Source organism: Phodopus roborovskii, unplaced genomic scaffold (assembly GCF_943737965.1).
Source record: "Phodopus roborovskii unplaced genomic scaffold, PHOROB, whole genome shotgun sequence".
In the NCBI taxonomy this organism is placed as follows: domain Eukaryota; kingdom Metazoa; phylum Chordata; class Mammalia; order Rodentia; family Cricetidae; genus Phodopus; species Phodopus roborovskii.
In genome coordinates, this window is record NW_026126480.1 from 52,426,302 (window position 1) to 52,445,038 (window position 18,737).

The following is an 18,737-nucleotide window of genomic DNA, read 5'->3' on the forward strand; positions in this document are numbered from 1 at the left end:
CAGTAACAACAGGTAGGGACTGAGAGATGCTGGGAGTATCTAGCAGCTGGATTCACTTTGATATGTTAACTAGACACCTCAGCCATTTGTTCCGTGTTTAAGACTTAACACCCTACCTTTCAGAAAACTTCAGGGGAGTCAGAAGACAGGAACCAGATTAATATGAGACAAATATGTTTTCTTATTATATTCTAATCCTGCACAGCTCCTCTGGGGAAGGTCCCCTTCCACTCACACTCTGTGGTGGCTGGCTATACTGAGTCCCTTTTGGACTGTCCACTGAAGAAGGCCCGGTAAGCAGTTCCCAACAAGGCAGCCAGCTCTAGCATCAGAAAGACCCAACAGGACAGAACTACAGCCCCCATAACCTAGTCAAAGAAGCAGTATTCATCATTCTCGCAGTATCCTATGGTTAGTTCCAAGTCACCAAATTATGGGCCACATGTAGCCCACTGTTAATTCCAACAGCAAGAAAAAGATCACTACCACAGTTTGAGCCAAGCTTGATTGAAGCAAGCTTGATTTTTATTGGGGTATACCCAAGGGCTGGCCAGCGACTGCCTCCTAATTTGGGTAACAGAAAGGCTGCAGAGGCAGCAACTATGGTGGGATCTAATAGATGGAAGGAATCTTCCCAATTCTCAGGAAGAGCTTTTGTAATTCTGTTAACAGATTGGAAAGATTTACTGAGTTAAATAGATGTAACTCATCCTATCCCACATAAACCTTCATATCCTGCAGGGAGTGCAGAATATGTATTATTTTCACAGAAAAATGTCCATCCTAAGGGCAACTTTTTATCAAAGGGTCTGAGTCAGGACTCCAAACACTTGGGGTTAAGTCAATGGTTGTGGCCAGCCTGTGTGGCTCACCACCCACTCGGAGTCAGGAGGAAAGAATCTGAGAAGGTACCCAATACCTCAACACCCTCCATACAGGCAAGTGGCCGGATCACATCTGCTGGGCTTACACAGTCAGGAGATAGGCTCTATTTCCTGATGGCGAACAGATGCGTGGCTCATTTAAAAGATAGCTTCCTGGTTCATGTTGGTGGCTACAGATAAGACTTGTGCACATCATGGCAGATTTCTGCCATGTTACACAGAGGCATCTCCAGGCTACGAAGCACGCTGCATGGCAGATTTAGCTTTTACTCAGCGTGCTGCATGCTGCTCTCCAGAGTTGGGGCGGTAAGCACAGCTCCCACCCAGTGATCCCAGTGCTGGCAAAGAACATACCTCCACTATGTTGGAAGGCCAAACGGGATGGAACCAAAATCCAAGGCCCCCTAGCACTTTAAACCCTCCTGGTCAGAAAAGGTCTACAGGTACACAAAGGACAGATTCAGACAAAAAGCAGCCTCTAAACAAGCCACAATCTATTTAATAAATGTACATGAGCTTCAGAGAGAGGATAAAAGATAGAAAGAGACATAGATAAAATAATAATTTAAGGATATTAAATTGAGGTTCTTAAAAAAATAAAAAATTCATAATGGCTCATGTAAAGATACACAGAGACTGGATTATGTATATTATGTTTTCTTTAAATTTTTTGACTGTTATTGAGCTAACTACTGAGAGACATTTGATTGTGGGGGCTGCTAAGCTAAACCAACATATATATTTTAAAGGTATCTTGACTTAAAAATTTAAGTCTAAGAACATGTTACTTTGGTAAAGAGGTTCTGCTTTTATTTCCACAGAGGAAGGGAACTTATGGATTCCTTCCAGACTAATATGATTTGATCAAACAAGACTCCCTGAAGCAATGGCCCAGGTGATCCAACATCTAAAACAACTGAGACAATAATACAGCCTCAAGAACTACTACAGCCAGGATTTGGCCATGGTTCTGGGTTTTCTCAGGATCCCCATGAGATTGACATTGCCCCCAATCAGCAGAAAGTAGTCTAGAGAACTATGCCCAAATTCCCAAATGCTGTTTATAAGTGTTTTTTTTTTTCATTTAAATGGAGTTGATTATGAATGATTGACGATCACAGTCAACCTTTTTCTAAAGAAAAAAAAAAAAGATGTGGATATAGAAATGAATACTTTACATTGGTATGGGTTTTGGTTTATTGATACAGATTTAAGGTTAATTTTGTTATATGTATATTTCTACTCTTATTTAAGGTGTTATGTTTATACATCCCACTTAAAAATGTAATGTATAATTAGTTAATAAATACAATTTAATAGATAGTCAAACTTGTGGTCATGTTAGGCCAGCTTGTGCCTCAGTACTCCCTGCATTTCTGGGATGCTGGAGTGCAGTCTCTGAACCTTCTCTCTACCTCAGTCATGGAAAATATGCCTACCCCAATACCCCTTCCATGTCCCAATAGTCCACCGGACCTTTGCAACTTTTGCCAATGATCCAATAGTTGGAAATGTGTATCCTACCACCCCAAGCTCTTTCTGTCTTTTTCTCCCTGTTTCCTTTCCTTATCTGTCTAGTCATGCTGAAACTCTCAGCCACCCCTCCCCACCCCACCCCCCTCAGGCCCTAAGCTGCCTCCTGGCTCCTCCTACTGTGGCTCCTCCCTCTGCCAGGTAATATCTACCCCTTCTAAAAATTCTGTCTCATATGTATGAAATGGCGCCCCCACCAACCCATGGCCCTCTTGGTGCTCAGCCTCCAGGTGGCAACTGAGGCAGAAGCTGAGGAGGAAACTTGCACAGAAGGCCTGAGAGATTCCAGCAAGAGCTGCAGGCCTTCGTGGTCTACCCCACATGGTTCCACCCTATGGCACACAGCCTAGCCAGCCTCTGTCACCAAACCCTGGGATATGTGCACCCTTTAAAAAGGCTCTCTAGGGCACCCACCTTACACAGGTACCCCTATCCACCTGTCCTACCTGCAGCAAATCTGCTCCCTTCCACCTGAAACAAATCTGCTTTCTTGTTCACTGATGGCTTTGATTCTCTACTTTCTTTTCTTTGCTCATGTCTGTCCTCTCTCTCTCTCTCTTTCTCTCTCTTAAATGTTTGCTATAATGTGATGGGAGATGTCATTCTGTAAATATGTTTCTCTTATTGATTAATGACTAAAGCATTGCTGGCCAATAGGAAAGCCAGATAGGCGGGACTAGGAGATGAGCAGAATTCCAGAGAAGGGAGGAAGAGATTCAACATGTAGTACCAAGAGAATAGAGGTCCCTTAGAGTTAGGGTTAGGGTTAGGGTTGGGTTAAGGTTAGGGTTAGGGTTAGGGATCCTCTTTCCAGTAAGATAAGACCATGTGGAAATACTTACATTGATAGAAATATTAATATTTAAGACAGAGCTAGCCAATAAGTAATGCTAGTAACAGGCCAACAGCATTGTATCTAATACAACATCTGTGTGTGTTATTTGGGGCTGGCACGGCCTGGGACCAGGCCAGCAGGAAAACATGCTCATAACAAAATGGTGCCACAATGTGGCTACTAAGAACTTTCACTTAAAACTTAACAAAAGCTTAAGAAAGGGCTTTAGAAACAAAAGAACAGAGACAAGCAAGGCTTCCTAATAACAGCATTTTTCTCAGTTGGGCTCTGTTTTGCTAGAGAGAAACAGAAATTTGCAGAGCTCCTTTAAGAGAGGTTTCCTGACTCATCAGAAGTGGCAAAAAAAAAAAAAAAAAAAAAAAAAGGCCACAAGGCTTTCAAGAAGCTCTGCTAACAATTCAATGTTGTGTATGAGCAGCTGGAGAGAGTAGCTGGGGCATTGATGGTACACGCCTTTAATTCCAGCAGTCATGAGGCAAAGGCAAGTGGATCTCCATAATTTCAAAGTAAACCTGGTATTCGGAGTGAATTCCAGAGCAGCCAAAGTTACACAGAGCAACCCTGTCTCAAAAAATGAAAAAATAAAAGTAGAAGAAATAAATTGATAAAAAAAGAAAAGCTACATGAAGATGGAAAGCACACAGAGTCTGGATACTGTATGCTATGATATTGTCTTTAAATCACTCAATTACTAAGGAAGAAATAATTGCTACAATACACTTGAAAAGAATTTCTATTTTTGTTTCCACAGAAAATGAAAAGCTGTGGATTCCTTCCAGACTAACATGGTTTGATCAAGCAAGACCCCCTGAAGCAATGTCCATGGGACAAGCCAGCCTTGCAGACCACTACAGCCAGGATTTCTACATCTTAGGATCCCCATGACAGCACCCTCTACCCGCAGGAAGTAGTTCGGAAAGAACGATGCCCAAATTCCCAAATATTGTTTATAAATGTTTGTTTTCATTTAAATGGGCTTGGTTAGAAATGGTTAATAATCACAACCAATCTCTTTTTAAGTGTAAAAAGGGGATATGGTATAGAAATGAGTATTTTGTTTTGGAATGGATTTTCATTTATTGATACAAATTTAAGGTCAACTTTATGATATGTATATTTCTTCTCTTGTTTAGGTATTGTGTTTATATAGCTCGTTTAGAATGTATAATTTAGTACAGACTTTAGATAGTTACCTATAATAGTCAAAACTTTAATTAGGTTTTACCTATAATACTCAAAACTTATAGTGTTAGTTAGATTTCCTAGATATATAGAGATATATTTCAATTAGATAGGCATTCTTCAAACCTTTCAAAGACTTACAGAATATGGCATTTAAAATGGTTTAGGGTTTTTCTTAACAGTGAGGCACAACTGCTCCTGATAACACCACCTGTGTCAGAAAGGAAGATGGACATCAAAGAAATGTGTTATGGAGTTTGCTTTCAATATGGCAAGACTAGCCATTTGGGCAAAATACTGCTATTGTCTGGACTGTTTGACTTTATGCTGTATAAACTGGACATGCAGGACTCACAGGAAAGTGACTGTTGATACAAGATAGGCATTGCTACAGGGTTCCTGCTTCATGGAAGAGTCTGTCAGACAGTCTACATGACACAGAGAAAAGTAACTGACAAACTGCACATACAGGTGGGACAGTTTAAAGTTTTCTGCTTTGCTGAAGAGTCTGCCAGACACACTATGACCTATAGGTTGAAGATAAAACACTACAGAAGAACTTTGGGTGACTGACCAGGCAAGTTGTCTCTGTCATTTCTAGAGTCTATATACTATCCTTTTGTGGTCTTTGAGGGAGTTGAAGACAGATAGTTATGGTTATAGTTTTCCTTAGTTAGGATTAAAGATGAGTTACATATAAGACTTTAGACTCACAAAGATAAGATAGATGATGGAATATTTTCTTTAAATCTTGCTAAATGTTAATATACTAAACATTGTTAACTGTGGTTCTTATTTGATAACTGTTTTGTTATATATTTTACTATGTTTAAGTTAAAACCCTTCTTTTTATTTTAGACAGAAAAGGGGAGATGTCATTCTGTAAATAAGTTTCTCTTATTGGTTAACGAATAAAGTACTGTTGGCCAAAAGGAAAGCAAGATAGGCGGAACTAGGAGACAAGAATTCCAGAGGAGGGAGGAGGAGGTTGAACATGTAGGACCAAGAGAACAGAGGTCCCAATCCTTTCTCCATTAAGCCCTCCATTCTAATTGAGAGGAGTTTTCAAGGAGCTGATATTAATTGATCCCAATCCTTAGGGGTTACCTTGTTATTTCTTGCCCATGATTCTGTTAATTGCTTCACATATGGTGAGTGCATGCATAAGAGACTACTGCTTCCTTTACACCTTTTAAATCTTTCATACATATTGGTTCCCACTGATATGCAATAATACCTTTTGGGTGTTTTTTCCTCGCTGGTTTTTCATTAATAGATACATAATAATGTGCAAGTCAGGTGGAGAAGCCAACTTTATTTCTCTTGATATACGCTCTAATTATTTTATGCAACTCCTGTTTAATATCTGTGTGTGTGTGTGTGTGTGCATGCACACACATGATTTAGGTTTAACTCTATATGTGTGAATGTGAGCTAGCTCTGTGTGTGTATTGTGTACCTTAAATTCAATTGCACGTATGTGTACATGTACCTAATTTTTTAAAAAAAAAAAAAATGTTTTAAACAGCCACAATGAGCTCTTTTAAACACTCCTAATGAGTTCTGTTTTTTGTATCTCCTTCTAAAACCAGTAAGTCTCAAATATTTTAAATTGGTAGGTACTTTGAAATGGTGATAAAAATTTAAGATTATAAACACCTATTCAAAGTAACATAAGCTTACTTACAGATTTATGCTTAGGTACTTATGTATTTGCCACAGGTTCAACTCCAAGCTTCTAGAAAATTTAAATAACTGACCTCATATATTTGATAAATAAGGTATATATTCTATTATAAAATGACTGGTCCCCAGAAATGGCCCTTTCCCCAGAGTTGAGCATTTGGGCAGAGGTCCCTGTGGCCTGTCAAGGGCAGAGCTGGCCTCTGTGCTCTCTCAGTCCCTGCTCATGGGCTGCACCCAACTCACAGCCCCCTTTCTCCTGCTCCAGTAACTAAATACAAAGTTTGTCTGCTCGGATGTACCCAACAGGCAAGCAGCCCTCAAATGCTCAGAGAGCTGCAGAATACTGCTTTATTTAAAAACTTCTAGTAATAGAGAGACGGGCCATCTCCTGGCAGCATCCTATTTCCTCCAAAGAAGATGGAGATGGGTGGGCCCAGAGGAATCTCCACCCGCAACTTGCTTCACAAGTGGCAGCAACAGCCACTGAGCAAACCTGCCTTTCACCTCAATCGCTGCAAAGACCTCTTCAGACCGGGACAACAGGACACTGGGGAATTGACTGCCTTGAGTTGCCTAGGGCAAAGGTAGGCTGGTCTTTCTACAAATTCCGAATTCACAGGATCTTCTTAAGCCTGGCAGGCCTAGACCGAACCGCAGAATGTGAATGTTGTCCTGAAACATCTGCCCTCAGTGACCATGGAGGACCCTGGGGAATAGCTGTTCAGGCGGCGAGCAAGTGAGTCTCTATCATTTTTTTTTTTAATCATTAATTCAGGTAAAATTTTATTCTTTTCAAGAACTCTGATGCTGTTTTGACGACTGGTAGCTTTGCCAGCTTAAAAAGCAGCAGCCAAGGCTTCAGCTGCCTTCTCGGTATGTGTAAAATTCAAGTCACAGACCTCACTCTCCTAGAGCCAATACTAAGTTTATCTCATTACCGGACTCAGAAAAGGCCTAAACTCACAAAACAGACCTCAGTATAACTTCTTACCATTTCTTTGTCTAGAGGAACTTACTCTACAGGGACTGCCCTCAGCTGTGCCTCCTGAGTGCTAAGATGATGCCATGATGATGGGAAAAGAACAGGTGCTTCACAGTTCACTTAGGTAAAGATAAGAAAGCTTAAGATGTGAGGATCTAAGAACGTTTCAGGGTATAAGAAAGTGACTTAAGGTGTGTAAATGCAAGTTACAAAGGTCTGAGGGTGGAAAGGCTTAGGTGCCGACAAAGGCAATGCTACTGTTACATTAAGACTCCAAAAGTTCCTAGTCTTAACAGTAATCAGTGGATTTCTGATAAGCTACTAATTCAACTCTGACAGTGCACTAGACACCATACTATACCACTATAGGATCATAACTGCAAGATCAAGATCTTAAATTCCCTTTTGTTGTTTTCTAACTATAGACTTAAAAGGCACTTTTTATTGTACTAAAAACATCTGTCACAGTTTTCCAGATGGAAGAAAGAATGTTAATGTTTTTAACCAGAATCATTTCTGGCATGAGTATCCTGCCATTTCTGCAATGTAAATTTCAGTACAGATTACAAACAGTAAAAACGCTAATGTGTCACAAACTCAAAGAATTCTTGTAAGCTTCAGGGAGTCAACTTGGATTCACCTCGCACAGGTCAGATGCATCCCTCCCTCAATTACCAGGCCTAAAACAGCCTAAGCCCCCCACCTTTCGGTGGTCCTGACTCTCCTCCTCCCTCAGTTACCAAGAGACACCAGACGGTTCCATGTAGCCTGGACAGCAGTGAAACAACCAGCTATCCCGGGATGTGGCCAGCATCCCAGTTTTCTCAGGTCCCCCAAAGATGGTTGACACCCCCCCCCAGGTCAGCAGGAAGCAGACTGGAGAACTCAATGCCCTCATTCCCTTAATCTGCCACATCTAACAACTCTCTTTTTTAATTAGTAAAGAAGGGAGGAATGTAAGCATCCAAGCATACCTTGGCCCTGCCCCTTGGGGACCTGGCAGAGTGCATTACTGCTCCACATGTGGCAAGCATTACCCTGGCTCTATGAAGTAGAAAAAGTCCCATTAAGAGACAAGCTCCACCTCCTTTCTCTCTCCACTGTTTCTCTGAGGATACAGGAGGTCTTTGTCTCTCTCTCTTTCTCTCTTCTTTCTCCCCTCTCTCCCTTCTCTTCCCCCAGTACACCTGGCACATAACTCTGTCTCCAAAAACCAAAAACAAAGAAAAGAAAGAAAGGAAGGAAGGAAGGAAGGAAGGAAGGAAGGAAGGAAGGAAGGAAGGAAAAGCTGGATGGTGGTGGAGCACACCTTTAATCCCAGAACTCGGGAGGCAGAGGCAGGCAGATCTCTGTGAGTTAGAGACCAGCCTTGTCTGTCCAGGACAGCCTCCAAAGCCCTGTCTTGAAAAACAAACAAACAAAAAACCACCAGAAAACAAACAAACAAACAAAAAACCCAACATGGCTCCTGCCTTCTAAATGGAGTCAGGTGGGATCCTAAATGTAGTCCTGACTGTCCTGGAACTCTCTCTGTAGACTAGGCTGGCCTCAAACTGAGAGATTTCCCTGCCTTTACTCCCCACCCCCAAGTGCTGGGATTAAAAATGTGTGCCACCACGCCCAGCCTATGAACACATTTCTAACATGCATGTTCTTGGAAATGATCTTAGTCTGTGTTACTATAACAGAGTCAGGCTGAATAAATAAAAAAAGGTTTCACTGGATATAAAGGCATCACAAAGCCAGCACCCAGGAGACAGAGGCAGGGGAATTGAGTTTGCTCATCCACGCTGGAGGTCAAGAGGCCTGTCACTCCTGAGACTCAAGGGGCTCTGTAAGGTTCCCTCCCAAGGCTGGACTGTCCAATGGACTGGAACAGTCTCCAACAGCCCCAAACTACCATCCACTCAGTCCACAGCCGAAAGCACAGCAGGTGAGCTGCCCAGAGCTCAACAGAAAGGGCTGTTGGGAGCCACAGAAGGGTGCTTCCTGTTGTCAGTGTGCAGGGTCAGATGAGGCCTTCAACAGCTTGAGCCAGAAGTTTGGGGTGCAGGTGAGAAAGGGGGCCTTGCTGGAAACTCCCTTCCCTGTGCCCCAGGCATGTAAACAGAGAGAAGATTCACATTGGGACCCAGTCCCCACCCCTAGTGGGCACCCAACAATGCACCCTGTCACACCTACTGCACACAACTTCCCTGAGGTGCTTTGGTGGCCTGTGTCTTGGATCCTGTAGTGGAGAGAAACAACCTCTTGATGGAGACACTGGCTTGGACTCAGGACACTCCTAACTCCCAGAGTCCCTCCGAGAGTCTTGCCCAGATAGTGCCAGCCTCCTCTCCCTAGAGCCCTGGAGACTGTGCCAAATGTGCCTCTAAGGAAGACACACCCCCTCAGCCTCCCAACACCGCTGGGATGTTACTTGGAGCATGTCCACCATTTCAGTGCCCTGGGCGTTAAAGGAACCCCCCAGAAATGGAAACAAACTCTGAACGCCAACTCACCCCAGCACAGCTTCACATGTATTCCTGGACATATAGAAAGCTTGAGGGACCCAGGAAGGCTGCATCCTGCAGGGACCTTCCCAAGGGACCCAAGTTCCTCAGGACCTGGCCTGACAGACTAAGGTCCAAACTGTGCCTGCTCTAGATGCTTCCTCCCGGTGCACCAAGGTCTCCGGCACACTGGATCTAGGTTTCATGGGCGGCCTAAGCAGCAAGCATGTGCCCACATGGATTTGAACAGGGAGCTTTATAGATTTTTGTTCATTCATTCACTCATTTACACATGCATTTATTGAGTACCTACTGCACACCAACAACTATCCCTATGCACTGTTGAATAATGCTTCAAGCAGATTAGTTCTAGGCTGGGTCTACAGACCAAGACTGTATCAAAGAAACAAAACAGGGGCTGGGGATAGAGTTGGTAGAGTGCTTAGCTAGCATGCAGGATGCCTTGGCTTAAGTTCCTAAGGCCAGATAGACCAGGTATGGAGTGCACAGCTGTAATCCCTGTGTAAACTAGGAGTCGGAGGCAGGAGGATCAGGCAGGAGTTCCTAATCCCAGTGTAAACTGGGAGGCAGAGGCAGGGGGATCAGGAGTTCCAGGTCATCCTCAGCTATCTGAGACCCTGCCTCAAAAACAAAACTAAACAAGCTCATTCCCTTCTCTAGTGCCCTGTCTCACTTGAGCCTTTTAACCACCCCCACAAGCTACCAGAGATGATGCATCTGCTGCATTTGGGGAGACTAAATGTAAATGTCCCCATGCTGTACAGAGTAATGGCTCAGCAGACACACAGCCTAGCCTATGCCTGAGGAGTGCATGTAGGCTGGGCACAGAAGCCAAAACAGGGTGTTTGTGAACAACCCATACATCCCTGACCCAAGTACTGACCCTTGCCCCTGGGGACCCTGACCCCCAGGGAAAGCCAAACCCTTCCCAGGCTAGGCCTGGGCAGCGCTTGCTATTTTGGGCTCCTTTACCCATGACACTAGCAATGGGAATCTGGGGAGACACCCAAATGCCTTCTTTAGTTGGAAACTGGCTGATGTGGTGGCAGCTGAGGGAGAACCGATGGGACAGGAGTCTCTAGGGTTGCAGGGCAGCACTGGGGGGACACTGAAGGGGACATGGGAAAGTGGGCATGTTAGGCTGCCTTGGAAGCTGATGGGAGGAGGAGGTCAGACCCCACCCCCCTTCACACGAGCCCATTCTTAAGTCAGAAGTTCTGCCCACCGCAGGAATGACAGTAGTGAGGGCCACAGGGGAGCCAGGAATGATGGCTGGGTGATACTGACCACCTGTCGGGTGCTAGCACAGAGTGAGCATGTCAGGAACCGTGGAGAAAGAGACTCTGGAGAAAAGTCTGAGCTTGACACTACCTCCTAGAGCAGCGGTTCTCAACCTTCCTAATGCTTCGACCCTTTAATACAGTTCTTCATGTTGTGCTGACCCCCGACCATAAAATGATTCCGTTGCTACTCCATAACTGTAGTCTTGTTACTGTTATGAATCATAATGTAGATGCCTGGTATGCAGGATATCTGATATGTGGCCCCCCCAAGGGGTCTTGACCCACAGGTTGAGAACCACTGTCCTAGAGGGAGTGGTGTCCCCGCCTATGGATGCCTTACTACTCACATCCAGTGTAGACTATTCCTGAGGCAGATGAGAGCATCATCAGGGCTAGGAGAATTAGCCTGGGCCTGACAGCCCCGGACAAGCCAGGCTCAAGCTCTCGCTCAATAGGCAATATAAACAGACAAGTCACAACTAAGAGCAGAGAAAAGAGATTTTCATTCAATGTGGCCACATAGGGAAGAGGGATAAAGAGTCCAGTGCCCCTTCAAAGGTCATTTTTGAGGCCCTGACGCAAGGCTTGGGTTTAAGCAGAAGGCAGGAGGCATGCATAGCTGTACTGTCCTGGTCGAGGTGTGGCCCTGCCCATCACTGTTGCCTCAGCTCCAGTCTCTGTTGTAAGGTGGTTTGACAAGTTGTCAGACTGTGTGCAACCTCTTCCTGCCCATCCCACCCCCACCTGGCTGGCACCAGGCTTCAGCCGTTCCCTTTCCCAACATGAGACTCCAGGAGAAATTCCAATTTCTTGAATACCATCATTTCAATAGTCTGATGGCCGAAAAATGGGACATAGATGTCTCATTAAAACATCTTTATGCATCTGGGTGGTGGCACACACCATGCTTGGCCTCCAGGAGTCCAGGCCAAACTCATTGTCCTCAGTTTCCCTATTCTCAGAGCTCCTGATGCGCTCAGTGTGTGCCAACACTTCTAAGAGCAGTCAGGAGGACAGAGTTCGGACCCCTCCCTCAGAAGGCCCAAAGGAAGAGATCCAAAGCACATGGGGATGGTGTTGAAAGGAACTGAGGACCAGTTAACACTGTAGAGGCCCACATCACCCCCTCATTGTGTCACACACAGGAATGAAGTGAGGGTCAGACCATTTTCAGTGAATGCACTTGAGAATGTCACTCTGTGAGGAAAACTGCCTACACAGTTCCTCCTGCAGGCTAGGAGCTCTTCCTAGTTTGTTTTCTATTGCTGAGATAAACACTGACCAAAAGCAACTGGGGGGGGGTATTTCAACTAACACATCCCAATCACAGTCTGTCATAAAGGGAAGTTGAGGCAGGAACTCAAGGCAGAACCCTGAAACAGACCATGGAGGAGTTCTGTTTACCAGCTTGCTCCCTCTGGCTTGCTCAGCTACCTTTTTTAAACATCCCAGAACCCCTACTTACAGATGACACCACCCACAGTGGGCTGGGCCTTCCCTCCATTAATTGATCAATCAATCAAAAAAAAAAAAGGAAGGAAGGAAGAAAAGAAGGAAGGAAGGAAGAAAAGAAGGAAGGAAGGGAGAAAAGAAGGAAGGAAGGAAGGAAGGAAGGAAGGGAGAAAAGAAGGAAGGAAGGAAGGAAGAAAGGAAGGAAGGAAGAAGAAAAAGAAATGTCCCACAGACTTGGTCACAGACCAATCAATGAAGGCAGTTCCCTCAGACCTGGATGCTGCACGGAGCTCATCTGGGTGCTCTCCTACACCCCTGTTTCTGTAAGGCTGCTAGAGCTGAGCAGACACTAGAACAAGAGCAGCCTTCTTGGCCCCAGCCCACAGCCTCTGTATGCTTGAGTTCTCTGATCATGCAGATCCCACAGGCCTTCAGGGTGTGGGCATCTGGGGATCCTGGGTGGGTCTTTGTCAGATGCCCCTGGGTGGTTTTTTTTAACATTCATTAGTTTTGTGCTTAGGGGTGGGGCATGTGCATGCCACTGTGGTTGTAGAGGTCAGAGGACAACTTTCAGGAGTCCATTTTCTCCTTCTTAGGGATTGAACTCAGGTAGTCAGCCTTGGGAGCAGGCATTTTACTCACTAAGCCATCTCTTTGGCATGATAATTCTTCTTCTAAGACAAGTTTTTGCCTTTCTGTTGGGCCCTGTGTATGAACCAGTGTGACTTTAGAGCACAAAGCTGTCACAAGACCCTAGTGTCCTTTTTTGTTGGGGGGGTGGGGGGCTGGGGAATGGGAGGTGGCAGGAGGTGAGGGGATGGGGTAGAGATGCAGCTCAGTGGTATGGCACTTGTCTGGTATGTGCAAGGCTCTGGGTTTCATCCCAGTCCATGACCACAATAAATTTAAAAAACAAAAACAAAAAACAAAGAGGCAGGCCAGGCAGTGGTGGCACAGGCCTTTAAACCCAGCACTTGGGAGGCAAAGGCAGGAGAATCTCTGTGAGTTCAAGGCCTGCCTGGTCTACAGACTAAGTTCCAGGACAGTCAGGGCTGTTACACAGAGAAACCCCATCTCAAAGAAACCCCATCTCAAAAAACCAAACCAAACAAACAAACAAAACCAAACAAACAAACAAAAAACCCAAAGAGGCAGGTGGCAAGCTTATAGTGAGTGGCATAGCTCCCATAGACAGGAAGGTTGGGTCAGCTCCCAGCTAACATGGTGAAGGGTTAGGGACCCGGGGAATTTGGGAAGAACATAGATGTGTGTTCTTGGGATCATGGGACCAAGGCCGCCATGGTTCCATGAGTGTCTTTCCTTGATCTAATATGAATATATTTGAATCAGTCACTACACTGACTACTTTCTCGCTACTGAGACAAAGCTTAGAGGAGGATGGGTTTATCATACAGTGTGAGAGGAAATTATCACGCCAGAGAGATGGCTCAGTGAGTAAATGCTTGCGGCCAGAGCACAGTAGCAGGAACTTGAGGCTGTTTGCTCACAGCTGAGCGGACCAGGACAGAGAGAAATGAATGTTGGTGCTTAGTGTGTGTGGTGGCTTGAAGGAGAAACGTCCCCTCATGGTGTTGGGTACTCGAACACATGGTTCCCAGTTTGTGGAGGCTTAGGAGGTGTGGCCTTGTTGGAGGAAGTATGTCACTGGAGGTGGGTTTTGAAAGCCATTTCTAGTTCACTCTTTCTGCGTTGTGTTTGTGGTTGAAGATGTGAGCTCTCAGCTTCCTGCTCCTGCCACTGTGCCTGCCTCTGCTCAGGCATCATGGACAGTGTGCCTCTGGAACAGTAAACCCAATGGACGTTCTTCCATAAGCTGCCTTGGTCATGGTGTTTTATCACAGCGATGGAAAAGTGACACAACAGATGGCTTTCTTCTTTCTCCCTTTTTCTCTGGCCCTGAACTCTAGCCTAGCATGGTGTTGCAATTCAGAGTGGGCCTTCCCACCTCAGTCTCCTCAGGAAATGCCTCACAGACACAATCCCTGGCAGACTGGGAAAGCACTACTGTACATGGACTGTGGAAGGCTAAGTGAAGAGAGGCTCCATCTGTGGGGTTACAGAGCAGGTATCATCTGCACTGAGTGAGACTCCCAGTGCAGCTGCTGGGTCACCTCCAACCCTGTAAGTAATCCCTCACCCATGCTCTTTTGATTTGTTTGGCCTTGTTTATTGCTTTTCTTGGTTGGTTTTTTGAGACAGGGTCTCTCTATGTAGCCCTGGCTGTCCTGGAACTCACTATGTACACTAGGCTGGCCTTGATTAAAGGCATGCACCACCATGCCCACTCTCACCCATGCCTTTTTAGCTAAGTCCAATAAACTCACTGGTTTACCAAGCTAGACTTGGGTGTTGTCATGCTTTGGTTTGTCCCTAGAACTTTATAAGAAGGGAGTAGATATTTGCTCATGTCTTCTTGGGGAAGGAATTCTGGAAAAACGCACCCACATCCCCAAAATAAAACCCCATTGGAAGGGAAGGAATAGAAAGCAGAAGCAAAAGAACAGGAAGAGAAGAAAGCTTCCAAGGTGAAGAGGAAGAAAATGGAGGAAAGACTCCATGAAGGAGGGGGAGAGACAGGAGATGAGGGGAAGACGCAAGGAGGGGAGGCACAGGTAGGAGGCCCTGGGGCTAAAAGGAGTGTTTGCGACCTGTGTGGACCCCAGTTCTCACACAAATTGCAAAAATAAATGGATAAGGATAGTGGCTAAGTATGCCGCAGTTTTAGGAATGACTAGTTGTCATTAGCAGGAATGCTAAAAGCATCTGTGGGCTTTTCAGATGTGGCTCACTGCTAGGTCAGAATGGTCACAGATCCAACCAAGTGAACACTAATGACACAGGAGAAGCAGCAGAGCCAGTGCTCCTGTCTCCTCACAGGGATGTTGGTGACCTGTCTAGACAATCTGTGATGATGCTCCACCTCAAGACCCTTAACTGCACCACATCTGCAGTGTCCCTTTATGTGTCCGGCCACTTAATCTCAGGATCTGATTAGGACATCAACATCATCAGGGAACCTTTACTTAGCTTATCTCCCTCTCCCTCCTCTTCCACAAGTTATCATCAAGCTCGAATTCCTAATGGCACAGACCCCTGTTAGAATTGTATTCATTTGTTTTCTGTTCAAGCTCTTGATTACATTCCTTCATTTCTGGGTTTTCTACAGTTCTACCCCCAGAACCAACATTATTGGTGTTCATTGAGTCAAATGCAGATGATAATGAATCCATGGGTGGATGGACAGATGGGTGGATGGATTTGTGTGCAAGCAAATGGATTGATGCATGGATGTGTAGATTCATCTGTTGATGGGCTGTTAGAGGATGGCTGGGCAAGAGATGAATGTGTTAGTATGTGGATATGGATGGATGGATGGGTAGGTGGATAGACAGAGGGATAAGTGGTTGAGTGTGTGGGTGGGTGGGCAACAGATGTCTGTGTGGACAGACGATAGATTTGGTAGTTTGAATAATAAATGTCTCTATAGGCTCCTGCCACCATGCCTTCTGCATGCTGCCATGCCTTTCCTTCCCACCATGATAGACTCTAGACTAAATAAACTCCTTCTTTTTGTCTTAGTTAGGGTTTTTATTGCTGTGAAGAGACAGCATGATCACAGCAACTCTTATTTAGGTGGCTCAAAGTTCAGAAGTTCAGTCCATTATCATGATGGTGGGACATGGCAGCATGCAGGCAGACATGGTGTTCGAGAAGTAGTTGAAAGTCCTACATTTTGTAGGCAACAGGAAGTGGTCTGAGACACTGGGCGGTATCTTGAGCATATATGAGATCTCAAAGCCCACCACCACAGTGTCACACTTCCTCCAACAAGATCACACTCCTAATAATGCCACTCCATATGAGATTATGGGGACCAATTACCACACTTTTATAAGTTGTCTTGGTCATGGTGTTTTATCACAGCAACAGAAAATCAACATATGGAATAGTGTGCATATGGATTGAAGGGTGAGTAGATATATGTGTGGGCAGATGGATAGGTGAGTCCATAAATACAAGGAGCAATGGACAGGAGGAAAGACAGATGAATGAATGAATGAATGAATGAATGAATGAATGAATGAATATGTTAGTGGATGGATGGATGGATGGATAGAAAGACAGACAAATGAACAAGTGAAAGAATGGTCTACTGCATGGAAGACAGAAGGGAATAGAAGCTTCTGGATGTCCTGAGCTGTACTTTCCTTCACTGGGTAGCCAGCCTTGCTGCAGAAAGACATCCCACACCCTCTCAAAATCAGCAAATCCAGAGAGACCTGGGAGAGGACTTTCATTCTTGAGACTTGAAACCAAAGTGCTTCAAGGGTCATCCTAGGAGACAGAGTAGGGGGAATCTCCCCAGGAGAACATTAGCTCTTTGAGAGTTAAGGCAAGAGAAGAAGGTGTTCAACACAGACCCCACTAGCCCATCACCAACAAAAGGGATACAGCACGTATATGCTCAACTTTCCCTGGCCCCAGCCCTGGGGACCATCCACCTCAGGGGTGCCTTGCCCCATTGCTTCTGTATAGCAGGTTCATATTCCTGGGATCTGACTGTGACCAGCCTCCTTGCCTACTCAGCTCGTTTCAAAGACAGAAGCCTCAGCTATCTTGTTCATCCACCCAGAGTACCAGTGCCTGATACCCAGCAGGTGCTCTGTAAACACCCACAGGGTGAAGGTGATGTGGAGCACCCTGCTTGACTGCTGACTACAGGAAGACCTGGGTTAGCAGTCCACACCCATCCCCCCATAAAGCAGGGCCAATCATAACACCAGAAGCACACTGAGACACCTGTGCCTGAGCTGGACTCCTGCCCCCCCCAGGGATCCTCTGTGGAGGAGCATCCAATTCTGAACCCTTGAGAGGGAAAGGCACAGACCACTAAGCTAAGTCCATCTGCGTGAACTTTGTCAGAGGACAATTAAAACTAAATTTCCCAGTAGGTGTGGTGGTGCAAGTCCATAATTACATAGACGGTTGAGGACAGCCCGGGCTACATAAAACCCTATCTAAAAATTAACTAATTTAATTTTTTTCCTTTTTACTAGAAGGGGCCAGGAAGACACCTAGTGACAGGATGTAGCTTTTCAAAGCATATGGGCATAACATTAAGAGCAGGGATGGCTCAGTGTGTAAAGGTGTTTGCCACTAAGCCTGATGCCCTAAGTTCAGTCACTGGGACCCATACGGCAGAAGGAAAGAACTGACTTCCTCAAGTTGTCCTCTGACCTCCACAGTAGTGCTGCAACAATAACACAAGACAAATAAATAACAATACAATAAATTTTTTGAAAGAACAAAAGCCATGTCTGGCAGCCCCATTCTGTTCTGAGCCCTGATGAGTGAGTGATTGACACCAGTCACACCTATGCCCAGGGCACGGAATTTTTGAGGTCCAATAAGGGTGGTTCTCCCAGGCATCCAACCCCTCACTGCCACTCTACAAAAATACAAAGGTCCAAAGTAGTGTGTGACTTTCCCAGGGTCTTTTGGAGGTAACTAGGTAATAAATAGGGAATCTTCCTGAAGAGGATGGATGTCCGCATGAAAAGGGCCACAGAGAGCTGATGGTCCCTCTCAGTGAGAGGCCAGAAGGCATGTCTGTGATGCTGGGATGATGGTGAGCAATGCCAGTCTGTAGTGCTTGTGTCAGTCTGTCCAGCCTGTAGCACTTGCAGAACAAAGCTCCAGGTGCTCATGAATGAGGGCCATGGCCTTCTGTGGGTCCACAACAGCCCCAGTGGACAGGGGCAGTGGCTCCTGGGACTCTGCAATCTCAGGAGAGACAAGTTTCCTCTAACAAGCACCTCTTCTCTTGTTTGTCAAAGAGACATATTTCCATACCAAATAAGGCTGTGGACTCCGCAGCCTCTGCCCACTTCACACAATTCCTTTTAAGTGTCCAAGTGCAATTATACTTGGACAGTTCTGGGACTCGGCCTCCCCCGGCCTCTCAGTGTAAACAAGTGACCCAGCTGGGACACAGCTGCCTGCCCTGGAGGAGGAGGCTGGGTCACCGTCCTCCCTGCTGCCTGCCCAGCCTCTCTCAACCTCCAGAATCCCAGAAAATCCCTGCCCCCCCCAAGTCCCAGGAAGCCAGCTGGTCCCAAGTGGGCAACCATCCAAGACTCCTTGCTCTCAGAATTGTCTGGTCCAAGGGGCAGAGCCGGTTCATGATGGGCAGAAGGAGGTGCTACTGCAGGTGCAGAGAGGGTCCTATTTCTGGGCTTACTACAAGATGCCCACAAGGTACACTTCCCCCATCTCAGCACCGTTCACTCCCATAGGAAAGTGTGGCATCCATTCCCTCAGGCTTCTTGGGTCATGAGAAAGTTG